Source organism: Siniperca chuatsi, linkage group LG15 (genome assembly GCF_020085105.1).
Source record: "Siniperca chuatsi isolate FFG_IHB_CAS linkage group LG15, ASM2008510v1, whole genome shotgun sequence".
In the NCBI taxonomy this organism is placed as follows: domain Eukaryota; kingdom Metazoa; phylum Chordata; class Actinopteri; order Centrarchiformes; family Sinipercidae; genus Siniperca; species Siniperca chuatsi.
In genome coordinates, this window is record NC_058056.1 from 15251700 (window position 1) to 15267705 (window position 16006).

At 39.2% G+C, this 16006-nt stretch overlaps 1 long non-coding RNA gene across 1 annotated transcript; it reads right to left on the reverse strand.

Annotated features, from left to right (window-relative positions):
• Positions 1-330: 330 nt before the first annotated feature.
• On the reverse strand, positions 331-1977 carry LOC122861789. The gene is made up of 3 exons (XR_006374570.1): positions 1324-1977; positions 1115-1208; positions 331-976 (listed from the first exon to the last, which is right to left on the reverse strand). It is a non-coding gene; the product is annotated as an uncharacterized LOC122861789 (long non-coding RNA).
• Between the last annotated feature and the right edge of the window lie 14029 nt (positions 1978-16006).

Here is a 16006-nt window from a genome sequence, read left to right on the forward strand (position 1 = left end):
CGGAGGGGGGTGAGAAACAAGGAAGATTGTGATGAACACATTACATTTATAAAAAATTATAAAGTTGATTAGTGGAAAACAATAATGGAAAACAGCAGGAAAGTTCCTCATCAGCACAGTCATGCTGTATTTTGTAATAGTATTTTTCACTGAGTATAATTAAATTTCTTCTTCTTCTACTACTTCTTTTAGATCAAATAAATACATTAATACAGTTTTCAGCATTGCTCCGACAACATTTTATTCTCTGGCAGCATGGAGGGATGCTTGTTAAGACATTTAGAGTTTCTTGTTGGGAAATTTATTTTACAGGTCCATCATTTTCTAATAAATTTGTAGGAAGTTTCCCAGAAAAACATGCAGTATGTAATCTACAGGTAAAGTGGAGGAAATGTTCTAAAACGGGTCTTTTAGCTAGAGATGAGTTAGTTGGGTTGAGTTTATAAGCTGTTATGCGAATGCTCCTTTTAAATAAATCTTGCAGACAATGCAACTGAACAACTAATTAAATAGATAACGAAAAATCCAGTTACTAAAAAATGTTGAGATGTTTGGGGGTGGGGGACTGACTGAGTATTTTAAAATTTTAAAATTTGTATTTTGTCATTGGAAGTATTATTAGTTCTAAAAGATATTCATATTAATCTCCAACCAAATTTCAGGTTTTCGCAATCTTTACAATCTATATAGCTGATAAACACTTTGATTGCATCAGTAAAATCAATCTTGACTTTCTTCTCTCTGTCTCAACATCACATGTCAGGCTTTAATGTGTGAAAGTACAGCTAAAACAACTTCTTTACATGCATGTCTTTTGTTAACTGTTCCACAGACCAGTCAAACCAGCAACACCTCTGTCCTTGGTCCATCCCAGGGTGGAGCAGAGAAATCACTGCAGTTGACAAGTTGGGTTAGGCTAACCGTCACCTCTGTTTGTTTTTTTGCTGTTATGTGGGTCAGGGTTTGACTCTGTGCGCTGAGATTTGTTCAGAGAAATGTATGAAATATATACAAACACATGGATGAAGATACAACTGCATGTTCTCACAGAAGATCTTGAGAGTTTGTGGCATATTTGTTTTATTTCATTTAGAATATTCTTGTTTTTATTCACTTTTGTGTCTTTTGAACGATCCTGTCTGTTGTAGTTGCGAGGTTGTAGAGGTGATCAGTTAGTTGCAACAGTGAAGACGCAGAAGACTTATAAACTGTTCAATAAAAGGATGAAGAGACTGAAACAGTAAGCTGGGAGACACAGAAGAGGATGATGAAGATAAAAGTATTGATGCAGACTAAACAGAACATTGTATTTTTATGATGTACCCCTCTAAGCCAAGTGCCACTTTAGAGTCAGTTGATTTTCAGAAGCAGAGCATCAGCATGATCACTCCCTCTCTGCATTCACAGGAAACGTCAACAGCACCACATGTGTCTGTGCAGCAGTGCAAGCTAAAGGCCAGAAGAGGGCAGTGTGTGATAACATTTATGTGATATCAACATTCAGTAATCAAACCCACTCCTCTAGCTCTGTTTTAAGAGAAACAGGTTGTATAACATTAATCTTTTTCAAACATTTTTTTCAACACACCTTCTGTTCTGTTCTGCCTGAAGGCAAGAAACCGAGCTTCACACACACATCTGCACTGCCTCATACAACACACAACTTCACACAACTAAAGAGGGCTTTATATGCTCTCAGCCTTTTCTGACCCCTCTATTTTTATGCAAATGTCTTCCTGTAGGACAGTGTATAGAAGCTCTCGTCTATGGAAATTAGTGGCAGGCTGTAACTGACGCTGCAGATAAAAGACAATGTTTGATATAAGGCCTCTTAGCTGGGAGGCCTCTTATGAGGATAATACACTGCTTTTTCACTCACACACATGCATGCAGCGCACACATGCATGACTCTTTGTCTCTTTTCTTTCTGCTCTCCTGTCTCTTGCTCATGAATATTTCACCATTTTCATTCCCTTGTTGAGTTTTGCTCTTGGTTAGAGAGAGAACCCCCCCCCCCCCGCCCCATCTTCTTCTCTCCCACCTTCCTCATTCTTTTATCTTGATGAGTGATATGATGAGGGGGTTTGGTATTGATCTGTATGTTTGTACTGAAGGAGCAGTACTTGCAGGGTAATGCCTAAACACCAGGGGTGCTCACTAGATTCATCATCCATGTCCTGGTGTATGTTTTTCCCTTTTGTCTGCAACTTGAAACCTCCCTCTGATATCTGAAAATGATTTCTGCCACAATTAAGAAACTGATTAAGGAGAAAACCACTCTGCGCTGCAGACATGCAGCAAGGAAGTTAAGGCAGTAGAGGACATAAATGATCATTTGAAAAATAGTAGACAAAGGGGGAGACATGGAGGATGGACAGATTCTCCGCTCCACGCAGGAGAGGAAACAGGAAACAGGAAAGTAAGACGGGAAGTGCAGCAACAACATCATCCCTCCCCTGCTGTTCCTCCTCCTCCTCCTCCTCCTCCTCCTCCTCCTCCTCACCACACACTCACACACAGATGTTCCCATGTACTTTCCCCTCCCTCCCAATTCTCTGCACTTGTAAAACGTCAGCGTGCTGCTGGTAGCCATGGAAACCGCTGCGTGCCGGGCCCGCTTGAAATGTATTCATAAGAATCATGGCGTGGAAAAAAAGGGGGCCATCCCTCCCACTAGAGGAAAAGAGGCTGCATTCATCACCATGACGAGGGCAGCGCTGGGTGTTAATATGGTGGATTCTTGGTTGTGTTGTTTCTTTTGTTCTGACAGCGTACATGGACATATTATAAACACAATCAGAGTTACAAGTTTTCAAGAACAATGGCTTAAACAGCAAGAAGGATGTGGACATTTTGAATGGATCCACTTAACATGTAAACATCACACACTCATACACCTACAGTACATGTCAATGTATACACTTACAGTTTATATACACATGCTCAAAGGATGAGGGCTGCAAATTAGCTTCATGTAGACATTTGTTATACTTTACATCTGTTGCATTTGTCCTTCCAATGTAACAATGTTTATCTGTATTGTCCCTGTTAAATAAACAGACAAATGAAACCACTAAATAACTTCTCATAATAATGAATAACCTAACAATAATAACTTACTTACACCTACTTTCTTATGTGTCTTTTTCTCCTTCTCCACGTCCCCAGAAATCTGGTAGCCTAGTGGTTTAGATGCACGCCATATAATAGCAACATTTCAAGGCATCAAGGTATATTATTACTTACAGAAAAGCTGTCAAAATATATATGTGACTTTATACTATATATTATTGTACAATTTTGTGTACTTCATGAATAAAAAATAAATCACCCACCTACACACCTTCCAGTCTTGGTTTTGGCCTGGTTTCTCTCATCATTGTGTCTGCTGGTGCACACTGCGATCCAGTTATCAGCCCAGTTAACGCCCAGGGACAGCTGTCATGGTGGAATGTAAACAGCACTGATGGAGTCACATCAAGACTCACGATTAGAGAGAAAAACCCTCTACTGTTAACAGTAGAAGCCACAGACTCATCCTTTATTCTGTCGTTCTTCCTTTGTGTGTGTGTGTGTGTGTGTGTGTGTGTGTGTGTGTGTGTGTGTGTGTGTGTGCAGTACCAGGTGTCGGCCAGATTACTAACCAGTCGGCGATGACACACTCTCCTGGCATCCTCCCTCTGTCTGCCCCCCCCAGAAAAATCCTGTCTGTCTCTGTCTGTTTGACTCTCTTCATCTGTCTCGCTCTCTGTTGTATGCACTGTATGACCTCACTGCCCAGAGATCATACAAGGATGCCAGTGAGCATGTCAGTCTGGTTTTTATTCTTTCTTCTTTACTGCCCTTGGTTTCCATGGCAACAGTCAAAGTCAGGGAGTGGGAGAGAGAGAAAAAGAGACACTGAGAGAGGCGGGTTTGTAGACATTAATCACGGCAGGATGCAGGCCATTTAAGGCCCTGAGTGTGACTGGATTTCATAAGATTAGTTTTATGAGCGACTGCACTCTACAGTAATGGATATACACTTAGTTACCAGTTTATTGGGTACTCCTAGCTAAAACTAATGTAGTCTAATACAAAAGCACTGCAATAAATACTACCTTCATGTAGGTTGTATTGTTCAGTTTTTGTTGAAACAGTTTTAGGGGAGTTGATTCAACTAGTTTAGAGGCTGCTGTTTGAGAAATACCTCTCAGTATAATCTAAATAATGGTGTATAGTATATGATGATGAAGGGAACACATACAGTTACAATAGAACAATAAGACTGAGAGTATAGAGCCATGCTAGCAACTGTGTTTAGCATGCTAAGTTTGCAGACATTTGTCAGTTACAGATTACAATTTGTTTTCAAATAAATTGAAGGATTAAGTGTTCGTAAACTGGAAAATGCATCGTCACAAAGCTGAAAACAGGGCTGTTTTTTTTTTTAACTCATGAAAAGTTGACTTTTTAGAGATACGTGGTTCTCACAGGACAGCGACACCACAAACATATGATGATCTTATCGAATATGATGCATTGCTGTAGATTAAACTACCCAACAGTATATAAAGTAGTTAAAATTTGCTCAACCTTCAACACCTACAGCAGTAAAATGCAACAGACATTAATGCAGCAGTAATATTAATCCAGAAACATCAGATATAATAGTGAAACACTGCAGGACTTTTACTTGTAGTGGAGTGTTTCCACAGAGTGGTATTGCTACTTTTACTTAAGTAAAGGATTTGAATACTTCTTCCACCACTGCAGAAGAGAGAAATTTGGTGCAAATTAGCCCCTTTTCAAAAGCTCTCTGCTGCATCATCACAGATCAGGGTCACCTTGGGAGAGGAGAGGAGAGGAGAAAATAGAAACGAGAGCAGAGTGCTCGTCATCAGAGCAGAACGTGACCTGAGGCCTGGACACAGATTGAAGCCTCTTTCTGTCTCTCTCCCTGCTGTCTGTGCTCCTCAGCCTTTTAGCCAGATATACCTCAGTGAAACAAAGCCATTGTGTCGACATTGTGTTTTGCACCTGTGAGAGAAAAGCATTGATCACAAGTGTAAAAACTGAAGACCATGCAGATCTCCATCTGTGTGAGTCTGATAGTGATACACAACCAGCTCAGAGCAGACAATAGCATAAAGTAAAAAAATAAATTAACTGATACTCCTGTCATACACCGCTGTATTGTTATTGTTGCTGTAAATATGCTTTTAAATTTAGGATGATTACAAAACCCAAACTGATGAAACACATACAAGCACCAAACATCTATCTATCTATCTATCAGACGTTCCATATTTGGGTCATAAATCATTTCCTGTTAAAGCACTTTACTTCCTCCAGGGATATCCTTTGTATGTTAATGGCCACAGGATATTTGGACCAGTTCTGTCTCCATGCCTGTTCCAAATATAGCATTTAACACAGTAAATTAATATAAATAGTGAATGAATGACATTTTAGCCCACTTCTTTATCAGTCACTAATTCATCATAAAGTAACCGTCTAATGATAAAAGAAAAAAACATTTTTAACTGATTACAGTGGTGTCTGAAAGTTTACTTTAGATACTCAGGATATCTTCTCTGTTTTCTTTTCTTTTTGTGGAGCCATTTTTAATGATAATAGAGAGCGTGGGCAGGCAGCTCACATTGCTATGGTGACAAGACCACAGGAGGTGAGAAAGGCAAAAGAGTAGGAATCATGTTAGAAATAAAAGCACTGACATGGAGATAAAGAGGCTCACACTATGGCACAGGGAAAGAGCCTCTCATATCATCTCTAATGAAAGTGTAATGTTATAGAGGAAATGTCAGCAGCTCAATGGTATCTACAAACACTTGAGTTGAAGGGCCTTGGCATGGTGGAGGCCTGTGTGGCATTCAAATACACCTCCGTACAAACACACACATACATGCAAAACCCCACAGTGAGCCTGGTTAAAGATCCAGCGGCTGGTAGCTCCGTCAAACTACATTTTGTGTTATGTTTTAACCTGTTGCTGAAACATAATTGAATGATGTCTGATTGGATTTGATTTATAGAGCTGAGGCAAAATTGTTCAAATCGATTGGATCAGAAGATTTTGACTATAGCAAAGGTTGAGCGTGCAGATGCTGCTGACTGATGCTCCTTCGAACTCCACTAGCTACATTCTTGTTTTTTATCTGTTTTTTTTTTTTTTTCCGCTTTATTGTTGAAACACCTATTGCTTTTGACAGTAATGCATCATCGTTATCATTGGAAAAAAAGGAAGCTGGGGTTTGGATTAAAGAGCAACGGACTTTGAGCCAGATCAACTGGACTTGGCAGGCACCACGGCGGCTGCTGTGATCGCCCAGGAGGAGAGGAAAGACAGCCGGGACAGGAACCATGCTGGCCCAGCTTGGATGTAAGGCTGCTCCTGTTGCCTGTCTGGTCTGGACGAAATGGGACTCAAGCGTATCATATGTATATATGTGTATAAATAACTGTATATATTGTTTTATTTTATAATTTATTTTATGTTACCCTATTTTAATATGAATTCAATTATCTGTTATGTTCTATGTGTGTAGCATGAAGGGGCTACAAACTTTCATTTCATTATACAACCTTGTGTTGTAAAATTATAAATAAATTACCTTGTACCTTGTAGACGTGAAGCTAGAACCAGCAGCTGTTTAGCGTAGCGTAACACTGGAAACAGGGGAAAACAGCTAGCCTGGCTCTGTCTGAAGGTAACAAAATCCACTTAACAGCACATCTAAAGCTCACAAATTAACATGTTATATTTTTTAATTTAATTTGTAAAAAAACTGAAGTGTAAAAACAACACATTCTGATTTTATCTGTGGTTATGTTCTAGTTGCATTTACTGCATCCGTCCAAGAAATAGTCTTGGACAAAATGTTGTTTTTACAGTTCGGTGTTTGTACGATATAAACAAACGAAATGTGTTCATTAGTGAACATGACTTTGTTACCTTTGGACAGAACCAGGCTAGTTGTTTCCCCCTGCTTTCAGTGTTAGAGCTAAGCTAAGCTAACCGAGTGCTCCTTTCATCTAAGTTTCAGCAAGAAAGCAAATAATAATTTCCCAAAATGACAATTCCTAATGATATGTGTACAGTACATATTCAAGTGTGAAGTATTCCGGTTAATCTTCTCTTTGGTTTATCTTTTAAACTTTTCAGTCATCATTTATTCCGAGTAAAATGCTTAATAAGCCAACAGAACTAACTGTCTCTTTTCTGTAATTTCAGTGTTAAAGCTGACCTGTTTTACCGGCTGTGTCTCGTATATTCTGGTACAAACTGTATCCCCCATTCACTCTTCCTCATTCTCTCTCTCTCTTCCTCTCTATTAGGGCTGCAGTCTGACCCGGCTAGCTGTTGCTAAGTTTATCTCTCTGCCAATCTGTGCCCCAGAGGCATGCAGAGGCAACCCAGAAAAGACAGAGTGCACTGTCAGTTAGAATAACCAGGGGAGGGAGGAGGGGATGAAAATTCAAGATGGCCTGCTCTGTTTTACACGAGCTACAAGCTGCAATCTACCGCAGAACAAGGAACCGTGGGCGAGTATATGTGTGCAAGCTAGTGGTTTTGTGAGCGTGTGGGTGTGTGCGTTGGTTAAGCGTGAGAAACCATTTGCATCACATAACAGTAGCATCAAAATATTAGCTGCAAATGATAGCAGGGTGCTTTTTAATCATTAGAAATTAGCTCAGCGCCCTGTTCTTGGTGACCTTTCTGCTGCTCTGGAACTGACTCAGCCACTTAATAATTTACACCAACCCCCCAAAACATTTCCATGCTAATTACTCCATGTTTACAGAAGGACTGTACTGTGTGAATGTCTGGTTGATCAGCTTACTAGGTTTCCAGTCAGCCATGTTACAGCTTTGTAGGTAATATGTAAATGACAACAGATTACAATCTTTTGTCCTTTGTCATAGAAACTTCTCTACAATGAAACTCTCTAAGACTTGACTTGTTTGCACAACCACTCATGACCTAAAATAAACATGTGTGGTAGTGCTTTCAGAGAACACCAGGAAACCAGAGTATTTATGGTCCCGAACAGCACAGCAAATGCACTATACTGTTTTAACTGGTGCACTGGAATATACTCCGAACCCATTAGTCAATACATTGATCCGAAATTAGGCTTGCTTGTGAATAATTGAGTTTGTGACCTCTATGCAGTGAGATGACATCATCACTCTGGGTCTGGAGCCAAACACCCCGCTGCACTGGAAAAGCCCCTGTGGCCAGGACTGGGAGACCTCATCCCTGCTGGTGGTGTGCTGTATAGGGCCAAGCTGAGAGCTTGATATGATGTCGTAGCTCACAGATAGGGGACCTTTGGCTGAGGCCTTAGATGTAATACTGCACTGTAGCAGGGTGTTTGACTTAGTTTTGAAAAGCGATTGTGCAACATGTCCCTTCCTATTACAAATTAGGTCAAGAAAGTCTTCTAAGTCATCACCAAGGTTGAAATTGTTTCTAGGGGGAAATATCTGCAGGTTCAAATTGATATGAAATTGACCCTGGCCAGAAAATGTTAATGCTGTTTTTAAAAAGGCACAGTCCAGATTTTTCCTTTAAATAATAAATAAAAGCATTACAGTCAATGATATGGACAAGATTAAGTATTTCTCGTTTTTTTTTTTAAAGGCTGAGGTTTAGAGGAAAGAACCACAAGAAGAATATAAAACATAATAGTTTGAAGGTTATCCCCTGTTTGGTTGGATACCAAGATGCGCCACAGAACGATTTAGAAGGTATTTTGTGCGCCCAGCAGTGAAACTTTTGAATGACATGATACTTGTTTGTTTCCTGAGATAGGGGTTGTGTTTTTGAAATAATTGTTTAAGGTTTCATTTCATTTGTATTGTTTTTACAATTATTTTTTCAGTTTCAGTTTATATTTATTGCCTGTTTTATTTGGGCCGTTTTAAGGTGCATCACTTATGGTCAGCCTTTTATTTATTATTGGTTGATTGTATTAAATACATTATTTTTAAATTTACTCTTGGAATATGTTTTAGTTTGTGTTACTACTGCTGTGGCAGTATGTCTTTCATATGTTGTCTGCTGTGACATGTCTGACTTTAATGTAATCTAATCTAGGGGCTATTATGACCATCTGCTCATTTATTACCAAAATAAACATCTTTTTTTCTGAATTGTTTTCTAAAAGCCTCACAGTTGTACATAAATGTATCTATAAAATCACACTGCCAGCAGGAGCTTTCTCTTTGGGCATGTTGAAGCACAGTCAGGGCAGTGTCTATTTGCCTATCGGCCCAGTGGTTGAGCCCTGCCCTATGATGACTCATTAAAAACTAAAGACAACAAAAAAAGGACATCCGTACAGGCTTCTGCACTTTACAATTATGCCTATCTCTTGGTCAAACTGCTATTTTGTTTGTCACAAGCAAATCCCTGCATAAATTAGTCGTAAGCTGCTCATCTGCGCTACAGCCACACAAAGGACACGCTCGGTCACAGAGCATGACTATGTACAGCCGCATGCCACTCAACTCACCTTTGAGTAAACCACAGGGAGTGGCCGATGTATCATAAAACCAGCTTTAGTAACTTTCCATTTCAGTTAACCTCACCACAGAGGAGGAAGGGAGAGGCTGCAGACTACATGCTTGAGCAATGGGTAGTTTTATTGTCTGTGAATAATCACATACACCTCATTAATAATATCAACTTGAAGGATCATACCAGTCTGTTATATTTTTGTTCCTTGACTATTAAATATTTGATATTACATACATTTCTGCTGACCAATTTTCAATGCATCATAGTTGTATATTTTTGAAGCATGTCTCTTACGATTCCAGGCATCCACTGTTTTCCATTTATTTGGTTTAACAGTTCTAAAATCAATGAGTAGACTCATAAAACTTGTAATCTATCACAGTGAACATTCAAGTCTTCATTAATATTTTTGTCAAAGTTACCTTATTGTTGTGAGGTAACGCAGTGCAGACAGTTTTATCCATCTGTGCTCCAACTGCATTATTATGCGACAAATAATGTAACATTGAAAAAAAAATAATCCAGACTCCATGTTTAAAACTCAAGCAAGTTCTCAACAAGAATCTGTTGATAGATTTTCATATTGTACAGAAATTAATTTAAACCAATGGATGCCTGGAATGGCAGATGAAATGCATCCAAATCACTAAAACATGATGTCAGCAAAGCTTGCTGAATAGTTATAATAATAACTATTATAATAATAATAATATACAGGTGATTTGTAGTAAATGTGCTACAAAAAAAGACAAAACCACTGGCATGATCATTTAAAAACAGAATCCCTCAAGGTAAACGTGACAAATATGTACAGAAAATGCTTTTTTGCACAGGATCTGCTTCCTGCCACTAGTACACAGTGCACTCCTACCAGCACACCGACGCTACTCCCCTCAGGAGACACATGTCCTTATCATGTGCACTTCCTGGGAGAAAGCATTCACTTAATGTTTTACGGTTTCCTCTACCTTCATTCTTGGCTGCATTCCTGTGCAGAGCTGGCTGCGTCTCATCTCTGCAGGTTGACACAGGAGCCTATCAGCCCTCCTGTCTGATCTCCCATACACACAGAGTGTTGGTATTTGGGTGTGTACCTTCCAAACACAGAGCAACAATGCTTACTACACAGATAAAGGGGTGTTCTTTCCAATGGTGATATTGCATGTGTGTTTATGGAGAAAGGGAGTACGCTGTTTGTAAGCCAGCAGCACAAAGCACAAATACATTGAGGGAAAGAAGGGAATGAAAATGAAACAATGTGACAGAGACAGATGGCAAATGAGAGAGAAACAGCAGCACTTCAGCCTACTCCTATCATTGTTTCATTTGGCTGAGTCTCTGGTACTGTAGCACCCTAGGTGGGAGTATTGGAAGTCCACTTGTTGTGTAACACCTTTTCCCTCCTCCACACTATTGCCAAACTCTGCTACAACAAGGTTGAATCACAACAGCTTTAATTTTTTTTCATCAACAGCTTTTCGTTTTTTTTTATGCTGTTTTCATGCTTCGCCCTCTCCCCACTTCCCCTTAATATACTGTAAAAAATCAGCAGATTCAGTCAATCAGTGAATCCGACTGTGCCAACTGTGTGCAGTCAATCAGTTAGACCAATATAGGTCAAGCTGTCCTAACTCAAAGAAATGATTTAAATCAAAGTGTTGTTTTTGTTTGAACCTGCTGCCTAGCTTTACACCATATGACTCGTCTGGCACTATAATGACGTGTGTAAATGTTCAGAACATTTGAAAACGGGTGACAGCCATATTGGAAGTCTTCAGCTGACTGTCTTTCTCAATGCACAACTTTCTGCAATCTCCTAAGACTCCTTACTGAGAAAACCTGTAGTGCTGCAACAGATTTGTCGCCCTACTCCTTTTTGGCGACCTGGAATAACATTTTGTATATGCTTACATATGCTGAAGATGGACTGATTGTCTTTAACCCCTGCTTTTTTTTCTCTTTCTCTCCTTTTTTGAGTTTATGATGTGAAAATGAATATCAATATAAAAAAAAAATATTTTGGATTTGAGAGCACTAATGTTTGGCGCGTTCAATATTAAATAAATAAATTATCATGAAATAAATAACCATATGGTTAAATTGTGGAAGATATATAAATAAAACAACAATTTGTGAAATACTTAAAAAAATTATTAAAACTTGATTCATTATGATAATTTTTTTGTGACAGTGGCGTTGATAATGTTACTCAGTTCACACTGTGACCACAACATGTCCTTTTCAGAGATTTCTAGCCTGGGTTTTATTTTAGGGCTTATTTATTTACTGTTTTTTTCACTAAACAGTGTATTATATCACACCAAAGTCTACATAGAATTAGACTTTGGCAAAGTCTAGGAGTCCTCAATGTTCCATAAAGCTGCTGCACATGAGGCTAGTGACTTACACTGTCATATTGCTAAATAGCAATAATGCTTCCCGACAAGCCTCATTGATTTTTCTGTGTTGATTTGCTCTTCGTTGACCTCAACAATTGTTCTCTATAGTGCTGAGTTGGAGATTGGCTTCCTTGCATCTCTAACTTCAAGATTAATGGAGACAGTGATAAAACAGCCTCTGCATCAGCATCTAATGGTAACTCTGTTCGACATTGGCTTCTTACTGTATTGGACCAGGCCAGTGACACCACCGCTGACTTAGCCGGTGTGGCTGTGAGACTGATTACAGAACAGAAATCCTGTTTTCCGAACATTTCATTCATACAGCAGGAAAACTCAAAAGAATTTGTTGTAATGATAACCTTTATCATATTACATCCTGCATTTCTCATTTGTCTTTCACTTTCTCTCAAGCCCCCCCCCCAGCATGTTTTCTGGCTCACATGGAGCAGCCCGGCAGAGAAGCACAAAATCTTGCCAGAGTGTGCCTCGCTCGGGGCTCTTCTGCAGCCAACTGCCACTCCACTCTGCAGTGAGTTGGAATGATGCTTGGCAGCCGCAGCTTTGAGCTGAAAGTGCTGCAACGTGTTGTATGTGTGTACGGGAGTGCTGGGGGAGAGGCAGTGCACAGACACGTTCATTTAGGTGCACCAACCACGCTTGTTAAAAGAACAGGACGTGGAGAGTGAACATAATGGGGAAAACGGGCACGGCTCTGAACATGCAGCATGATTTTTTGCCAGTGATGAGCCAGTGCATATGTGTGTCTGAACACGTTTGACTGTCGAGCATCCCTGGAAAGGCTGAGTCAGTCAAGAGAAACAGAGTGAGTGAAAAGAGACAGGGAGAGCTGGTACTGAGCAGGCTCCATACATTATGAGAGTAGGTGGAAAAGGGAAAGAGACAAACATCACAGAGGACACTATCTGAAGGGTACTGCATCTTGATTAACCTCAATAAAAATTTCAAAAATCTTTGCAGAAGAACCATAGTAAAGGTTTTCTGTCCCATTTTTTCTCAAAGCACAGAATTCAGGATTAAAAACCAAAAACCAAATCTGCAAAAAAATGTGTGACTTTCAACAAAATCCACATCAAATATTAATAAATATAAACAAATATTAATATAATAATACATCTATCTATATATCTCAGAAGCAATTTCATAAGAGTCAAATGATTGTACCAGTCTGCATTAAAGGTGGAGTCTTATGTGTGCACTGCATTTAGCCGTTGGATCACTTGCATATCTTATTTGCTAAAAGAGAAGAGAAGTCTTTGCTCTGCAGCCAGAATCTCTCCTGTACTTTTTGGGACTTTTTTTTTTTTTTTACAGATATCCTTTCCAAACATTTCCAGACTTACATGTCATTGTTTGAACAGTGATTGTTATGTAGAAGAATGCACAGACTTATGTTGCAAAAACCTCTTTGCATCGTTATGCTAATGGTTCTTGTTATATTCCCTCTGCCCCCTCCCCCCAGCCATTATTGAAGGAATAACTTTAGTATGTCAATCAGTGAGGATAGCATGTGTCAAAGTACAAAAGACTTCCTGCTATTGTCAACAAGCGACCATGGCGACAAATCTGTCAATCGTCACCACAGTCCCATAACTCCGCTTTAGATCTAAATATAAACTGCAGAGGTCACTGGTGTTTACATTAGCTGCCAATAGAAATGTGTGGAATTTATCCTGAAGTCACAGAAGAATTAAATGTTGTCGGGATAACATGCCTAAATCTTAGTTTGTCAAGAAAAACATTCACTACTGAATAATATGAAGGTCCTCCCTACCCTTTGGGCATCCAAGAACGATTATCTGTCTCAGGGTGCCACAGTATAAGCTGCATTTGCTTTCCTACAAGATAGCAAGATACTGTACAAACTAACTGTAAACTAGAAAGGAGAGGAGAAGGCTAGTAAATATAATTCAGCTGCCTGATGAAGGTCATGCTATACAGTGAGGGCATGTCCTATTTGACAGAAAGTTTGATATGTATATGCGCACACACCCACACATGCATATATATATATATATAAAGCTTTGGTGTTGTGAATCTCTACAGCGATGTGGTGCACTTAGTGAGCACAATTGATGTATTATTCATATAAGCAGCCAAAGAATGAGAGAGTGAATGCAACCTGCATACCAAGCTAACTAATGCTCACACACACACACACACAACAGTTTATGCAGCTAATTTTCCACATCGGCCTTAGCACATAACCTCTGTTTAAAGAGCAGTGGATACAAATGTGCAGAAGCTGATTTCTGGTGTGAGGACAGATAAGTAGAGAGGCAGCTTACTACACAAGCTACGAGGAAAAAGCACACTGACATTACTGCAATGCAGGAGGAGAGTCTAAATCCTACTTGATAATTCATTGACATTCTCAGTTGGATTTAATTAGAGCCTAGACCCTTTTGAAATCCCAGTGTGTGCTTGCATCTGTGTATATATGTGTCTGTGTGTGAGACAGTGTAAGGGAGAGTGAAAGAAAGTGTTTTAATTACCTCTAATTAGAGCTGAGAGATGGGCTGTGAACTGGAGCACAGAGGTATAATTGTCATGAGACGACCTCCCACCACTGCGCGGTGTGAAGTGGAGACCACCTTCTCCTCTTACGGTCAGTCATTTAGCAGTCACAACCCACTGAATAAACACAATGAGGTTTACAGCACTCAGAAAAACAAGCAATCGCACCTAAATTTGTGACAGAATTTATCCAAACATCATATTCTGATCTGTCTCTGCATTACACAACAAATTGAGTAAATTATTATTAAAAACAGACTGTTACAAAGAAAGTCGATGCCTCTTAAACACAGAACAAGAATCTAATAAGGTTCAGAAAAAAGCTTGATCTCTCATCTATTATTCAACCTCTTGCCATCAGCAGCTCTACACACACACTGTAAATATGATGTTGAAACTTACAAAGTCTGGACAACCTGCAATAAATGATATTTAATTTGTTTTAAATTCAAAACAACAACTCAGACTAATCAGCTTTTAATAGATGTCATTAGGTTACACAGGCCAGTGCAAACCTTCTTCTGTTATTGAATATTATCAAAACTGTACATTTGTACAGTAGCTGTATCCAAGCACACAATTAGGACACACACATTTTTATACAACAATGGGACTAAAATACAGACAAGATTATTACAGAGCCCCTGAAGTCCAAAAGATGATTTTTGGCTCACAAAATCCATATTTAGTGCACACAAGTTGTAAGATCCATGTTGTGCTTTTCATACATTTGTATAAATGTGTAGATTTTTTCTTTGCATGTTCTCTCGTTCCCAGCACCAAAATACAGTGAAACAGACAATAAAGGTCAAGTCGAGATATTAACTTTTTATCATAGTAAATATAAGTTATATTTTGCCTGGTGAAATAAAGTAGAACACTGGACATAGACTTGCTTCTACCGAAACCATGAACCGGTAAACTCCTGTGTGGGTCTCGAGTTTATTGTAATGCCCGTGTGTCATGTGCTCACAGGTGGTCGCAGACTATCGGCAGGTGTGAGTAAAAGGCGCATTTAAGAGCATTTAATTCGTTAATAACATCGATATTGACGTGACAGCATTGGTTAACTGGCTTTGTTTCTCCAGCAAAATTATTAAGAATCTGTAACCATTATAGGCCGTGCTGGCACCTATGAGGAGAGGCCCGGAATAATTTATTGGTCATACAAGAAAATACCACCAATAATTCACACTTTTCTTATTTTGGAATATGAAAAAAATAAACAGTGATCATTTGAGAAAATATTTCGATTCAATTTGAGAATTTATTTCTACATATTTGAAAAAAAAATACAAATCCTGCAGCTTTTGTCTTTGTCTTCACAGTTTGATGATCGGCGTTGGTTCGTGAATGATTAGTTGATTGCTGTGTTCACGGTTGCGTGCGCGTGCGTTTGTGTGTGTGTGTGTGTGTGTGTGTGCCCGCTAAAATCAAAGGCATTCTAATGACACATCATTCCAATATTCTGTTCAGTATTCTATTTGCACGTACTATGACCTAAACAGTTCCATGTGATGTCATACAACCTTTGATGTAGGTT